This window comes from Triticum dicoccoides, chromosome 1A (assembly GCF_002162155.2).
Source record: "Triticum dicoccoides isolate Atlit2015 ecotype Zavitan chromosome 1A, WEW_v2.0, whole genome shotgun sequence".
Classification (NCBI taxonomy): Eukaryota; Viridiplantae; Streptophyta; class Magnoliopsida; order Poales; family Poaceae; genus Triticum; species Triticum dicoccoides.
In genome coordinates this window covers 467,007,943-467,014,889 of record NC_041380.1, presented here as the reverse complement: position 1 = coordinate 467,014,889, position 6,947 = coordinate 467,007,943, and positions in this window count along the sequence as shown.

Below are 6,947 nucleotides of genomic sequence, written 5' to 3'. Positions count from 1 at the left end.
CCCTGGCAAGACTCTGAGGATTTTCTGCTGGGTGTGGAATGGATCTGAGATCCAATCCCTTTAAATAGAGGCCTTTCTTATGTGGCCGGGGGGGGGGGTTATGTGCAAAAAATACCCCAACCTCTCGTATTTGCTCGACATGTGGAAGCAGAAGGTGTGGAGGCATAGAAGTCGATGGGTGCGACATTAAATGGAAGGCCGAATACAGCTCTTTAAGTCAGGTACTTTGAAGTGATCGGAGGAGGAACCCGCCTTGCAATGCCGAAGACAATCTGTGCGCCTGACACCTCGTCATTGAAGCCTGGTTCGGGGGCTACTGAGGGAGTCCTGGATTAAGGGGTTCTCGGGCATCCGGCCTATGTGACGTGGGCCGGACTATTGGGCCATGAAGATACAAGATTGAAGACTTCCTCCCGTGTCCGGATAGGACTCTCCTTTGCGTGGAAGGCAAGCTAGGCGACCGGATGTATTATTTCCTTTCTATGTAACCAACTTTGTACAACCCTAGGCCCCTCCGTTGTCTATATAAACTGGAGGGTTTAGTCCGTAGAGGCAATCATAATCTGACAGGCTAGACTTCTAGGGTTTAGCCATTCCGATCTCATGGTAGATCGACTCTTGTAATCCTCATACTCATCAATATCAATCAAGTAGGACGTAGGGTATTGCCTCCATCGAGAGGGCCCGAACCTGGGTAAAACTTCGTGTCCCCTGTCTCCTGTTACCATCAACCTTAGACGCATAGTTCGGGACCCTCTACCCGAGATCCATCGGTTTTGACACCGATACCCACCACTCTACTCAATCCTCTCCCTAAGTCATGTTTAATTGGCATTAACCCGTCCATTTGCAACAGGAATGGCGGAAGGCTATAGTGGGGATCTATAGCCCCGCTCCACAGCCGGAGAACTGTAACCGGGACCTTTACCCCGGATACGAAGAGGATCCGGACATATTTTTAGAGCTTTAGGAGGGAGTATTCTAGCAGGCGAGCTATGATGGCACAGTAGTGCCAATCGTGGCCAACTATCCCGGCCTCCTTCCTGCCTCACATGTAAGTAATCAGGAGACATCTCCTCCAAAAGAGCTTCCTCACTGTACCTCACCCACCGCACTGTCTCGTGCACCAAAGGGGAGGCGCTCGGCGAGACATGCTACACCAGAGGTGTCTCGTAAGAGCGCGACGCCCATGCCGAACAAGTCATCAAAGAGGAAGGCAGACGATAACGTGACGAACCTTCATCGAAGAGGTATGGCTTTATAATATGCCTCATGGCCGCCACATCGAACTGTGACATTATCTACTATGTCTTATCAGGAAAAGCGTTTGCCAGACTATGTCCGGGGATCCTACCGGTCGTGCCTCCACTAGTCAGATTCCAGACCCTGCCCTAAGGATGGGGGCTGACACGGGAGTGACGCCGGATTGTCCTTCTACAGAGGATTCGGATGATATGTCCGTCACGAACTCTAAAGTGGAGAATGCCATGAATCATCTGCGCCGGAGGGCCGCTCTTCGCGACACCGCTTTTACAAAAGAGGCATTTAATGCCTTCAACTCAGCTGATGCATACATCCGAGCTGCTCGGGACGGGCTTACCAGAGCCACAGACCAACATTTGAAAGATATGCGGGTAAGTTCACATTGTACAGCCTTTGTAATCATATACTAGTAGCCCCCGAGACTTGAAGCAGTTGATATAACTGATTTAAGGATCATTGTATAATTAGGCACTTACAGATAAGAACAACCTGTTGTCTCAAGAGCTAGAAATGTGTCGGACCTAGCTAGCTACGGCTACCGCCAAATTGGAGAAATCCAAGGAGGCACCGCCTGGTAATGTTCCCCTCCATCCAGAAAAAATATAATCATATGCTAGTAATATTAATATTGTTGTGTTTCTGCTGACAGGATCAGTAGATCAACTGAAAGAGAAACTAAAAGTCGCCCAGGCGGGTGAATAGGAGGCCAAAAGGCAACAGGCAGCAGGCAAACGTGTGCTGGCATGGGTCAGGGACGACAAGAACAAGTTGTAAGATTTCAACATCCCGATGGGCGAAGAGCTAAAAAATGTACGAGCCCAGCTGGCTGACGCCGTAAAGGAGAATAAGATGCTACGAGGCGGCATATTCAGTATGCTTTCGAACTTACCTTCGTGAAATTCGGTGGAAAAATGAGCTGATAGATTTATGTCCGCAGGTATGCTGACTGGCTGTCCTGAAGAGGAGATATCGGGATATCAAGGCGATCTGCTCCAAGTGCTGTCCCAAGTGCACGAGCGAGCTCGGCAAGCAATGCGGAGCGTTTCCAAGGCTTTGTGGCCATCCGCCTCCCCTCTAGGAAGTATGGAGGAGCATTTGAAGCTATTACAAGGGGCTCGGCGGTGCTTTCGATTATGGAAGATTTCAGCCTGCCAAGAAGGTGTGCGAGAGGCTTGGGCCATGGTATAAACACGGTACGCCAAGCTTAATCCGAATCATATGGTCCGGGTTGGACCTCGGGGGTCAGATGGACAAGAAATTCCCGTTAGTCTGGTATATGACCAAGTAAAGATAGCCACCAAGTTTTCCCAACAGGATTGTAAGCTAGACAGTTTGTTAGATGGTGTAGAGGAAGAAGTTTTTGAGTCCAAGTGACTATGTACTTCATTTGACAAATTTGTCCCTAGCCAGATTATAAAATGATTATCATGGCAGACCTTTTCGCTTCGACCTCTGGATCCAAAGGTGCGGAGTGTTCCGAATACCTGCTCAGTAATATAGACCGGGGTACGCGTGGAAACCGGGCGTAGGGGTCATAGTTGCTTGAACAGACAAGTTGTATCTGGCTAGCTATGTTATATTACATGTCGATTGTAAGAAACATCTTCCAGGGAGAATAGTTCCGTTAAGGTTTCCTTTCTCTGGGCGGATATGCATTAATATGCATGTCTGAACTGTGATTGAAAAGTCGCAGTATACATAACATCTGGGGGTTCATAGTGTGATGAAGGTAAGACGTCTTTAGTTCGCCGACCGAATATTCCCTTAAGAACGCTAGCTTTCAGCTTCACCCAGTCTGAGGTACAAGTCCGGATGACCCGGCTGTAACAATCGCAGAGGTGCTCCCTTTATGCCCTAGCCGAACAGACGGGAACATAGGGCATAAGCATAGGAGCCAAGCAACCCAGCTTGGCAAAAACTTAAGACATAACGATGCATATAATGGCGAAGAAAAGGTTCATATGCGGATAAGGACACATATGTGTTGAACTTGGTGCTTGGAAAATAATAATAAGCTTATGTAAAAGAAGCCCCCAGGTATTTTGAGTGTATACATGTAAGGATGCGCACAACATGGGTGTAAGGTTTGGCCGCACAAGAGCTAAAGAGCTAGAGAAAACTTAAAGAGGGTAAAAATGGAAACAAATGGAGAAGAAGACGAACAAAGAGTACAGAACTAAGCATAGAATCTTCGGAGCCTTGCGGCATTCCACGGGTTCATCTCTAGGTGATTGTTAGATGCATCACGTATGCAGTATGCTCCTCCGGTGAGAACCTCATCTACGATGAAGGGACCCTCCCACTTTGGCTTGAGTTTGTCCTTTTTCTTTTCTGGCAAGCGTAGAACGACTTCACCAACATTATAAGTCTTGGCCCGCACTTCTCTGCTTTGGTATCCGCGAGCCTGTTGTTGATAGAATGCAGAATGGGCTTTTGCAACGTCACGCTCCTCCTCTAGGGCATCTAGACTGTCCTGCCGATCGAGCTCAGCCTCTCTCTCTCTCTCTCTCTTCGTACATGCACACTCAAGGTGAGTCATGAATGATGTCGTAGGGCAAAATGGCCTCTGTGCCGTACACCATAAAGAATGGTGTGTATCTGGTAGTGCGATTGGGCATGGTCCGCAGCCCCAGAGTACGGAGTCAAGCTCCTCAACCACGTGCTTGTCTGATTCCTTCAAAGACCGCACTAGTGTAGGCTTGATGCCGCTCATGATAAGACCATTAGCTCGTTCGACTTGACCGTTTGTTTGTGGGTGATAGACGGAGGTGTAATCGAGCTTAATGCCCAGGTTAGCACACCAGGTTTTCACTTCATCGGCTGTAAAATTGGATCCATTATTGGTGATGATGCCGTGTGGGACACCATAACAGTGCACGACACTGGATATAAAGTCTATCGCTGGTCCAGATTCGGCCGTTTTAACTGGCTTGGCCTCGATCCACTTGGTGAACTTATCTACCATGACCAGTAGATATTTTTTTCTTATGGCCTCCTCCTTTAAGGGGTCTGACCATATCAAGCTCCCAGACCGCGAAAGGCCAAGTAATGGGGATTGTTTGTAGAGCGGTAGGCGGCATAGGGCATTTATTGGCGAAAAGCTGGCATCCGACATAGCATTGGACAAGGTCCTGTGCATCTGCTTGGGCCGTCGACCAAAAGAAACATGTGTGGAAGGCTTTACTTACAAGGGCCCAAGCCGTGGCATGGTGACCGCCGTGACCAGCATGGATTTCAGCCAGGACTTGTCGTCCCTCTTCTTCAGAGATACATCTTTGAAGGACTTGTTGGGGAACGTAGTAATTTCAAACAAATTCCTACGCACACACAAGATCATGGTGATGCATACCAACGAGAGGGGTGTCGTCCACGCACCCTCATAGACCATAAGCGGAAGTGTTATGACAACGCGGTAGATGTAGTCGTACGTCTTCACGATCGACCGATCCTAGTACCGAACGTACAACAACTCCGCGATCTGCACACGTTCAGCTTGGTGACGTCCCACGAACTCATGATCTAGTAGAGCTTCGAGGGAGAGTTCTGTTAGCACAATGGCGTGATGGTGGTGTTGATGAATCTACTGACGCAGGGCTTCGCCTAAGCACCGCTACGATATGACCGAGGTGGATTATGGTGGAGGGGGGCACCGCACACGGCTAAAATATCAATGATCAACTTGTGTGTCATGGGGTGCCCCCCAGCCCTCGTATATAAAGGAGCAAGGGGGGGCCGGCCGGCCCTAGGAGGGCGCGCCAAGAAGAGGAGTCCTCCTCCTAGTGGGAGTAGGACTCCCCTTTCCTAGTCCCACTAGGAGGGCGAAGGAAGGAGTGGGAGAGGGGAAAGGCAAGGGAGGCGCCGCCCCCCTTCCTTGTCCTATTCGGACTCAAGGGGAGGGGCCGCGCGGACTGCCCTGGCTGGGCCCTCTCTCTCACCACTAGGGCCCATTAAGGCACATTAGTCCCCGGGGGGTTCCGGTAACCCCTCCGGCACTCAGGTTTTCTCCGAGATCACCTGAAACCCTTCCGGTGTCCGAATGTAGCCATCCAATATATCAATCTTTATGTCTCAACCATTTCGAGACTCCTCGTCATGTCTGTGATCACATCTGAGACTCTGAACTACCTTCGGTACATCAAAACAAATAAACTCATAATACCGATTGTCATCGAACGTTAAGCGTGCGGACCCAATGGGTTCGAGAACTATGTAGACATGACCGAGACTCATATCCGGTCAATAACCAATAGAGGAACCTAGATGCTCATATTGGTTCCTACATATTCTACGAAAATCTTTATCGATCAAACCGCATAACAACATACATTTGTTCCCTTTGTCATCGGTATGTTACTTGCCCGAGATTCAATCGTCGGTATCTCAATACCTAGTTCAATCTCGTTACCGGCAAGTCTCTTTACTCTTTCCATAATACATCATCCCGCAACTAACTCATTAGTTGCAATGCTTGCGAGGCTTATAGTGATGTGCATTACCGAGAGGGCCCAGAGATACCTCTCCGACAATCGGAGTGACAAATCCTAATCTTGATCTATGCCAACTCAACAAGTACCATCAGAGACACCTGTAGAGCACCTTTATAATCACCCAGTTACGTTGTGACGTTTGGTAGCACACAAAGTGTTCCTCCGGTATTCCGGAGTTGCATGATCTCATAGTCATAGGAACATGTATAGTTATGGAGAAAGCAATAGCAACAAACTAAACGATCATCGTGCTAAGCTAACGGATGGGTCAAGTCTATCACATCATTCTCTAATGATGTGATCCCGTTAATCAAATGACAACTAATGTCTATGGCTAGGAAACTTAACCATCTTTGATTCAACGAGCTAGTCTTGTAGAGGCATACTAGTGACACTATGTTTGTCTATGTATTCACACATGTACTAAGTTTCCGGTTAATATAATTCTAGCATGAATAATAAACATTTATCATGATATAAGGAAATATAAATAACAACTTTATTATTTCCTCTAGGGCACATTTCCTTCAGTCTCCCACTTGCACTAGGGTCAATAATCTAGTTCACATCGTCATGTGATTTGGCATCAATAGTTCACATCTTTATGTGATTAGTTCACATCTCCATGTGACTAATACCCAAAGGGTTTACTAGAGTCAATAATCTAGTTCACATCGCTATGTGATTAACACCCAAAGAGTGATCATGTTTTGCTTGTGAGAGAAATTTAGTCAACGGGTCTGCCACATTCAGATTCGTATGTATTTTGCAAATTTTCTATGTCTACAATGCTTTGCATGGAGCTACTCTAGATAATTGCTCCCACTTTTTATATGTATCTAGATCGAGACTTAGAGTCATCCATATTGGTGTCAATGCTTGCATCGATGTAAATCTTTACGACGAACTCTTTGTTACCTCCATAACCGAGAAACATTTCCTTATTCCACCGAGGATATTTTTGACCGCTGTCCGGTGATCCACTCCTGGATCACTATTCTACCTCTTGCCAAACTTATGGTGAGGTACACAATAGGTCTGGTACACGACATAACATACTTTATAGAACCTATGACTGAGGCATAGGGAATGATTTTTCATTCTCTTTCTATTTTCTGCTGTGGTCGGGTTTTGAGTCTTTACTCAAGTTCACACCTTGCAACACAGGAAAGAACTCCTTCTTTGACTTTTCCATTT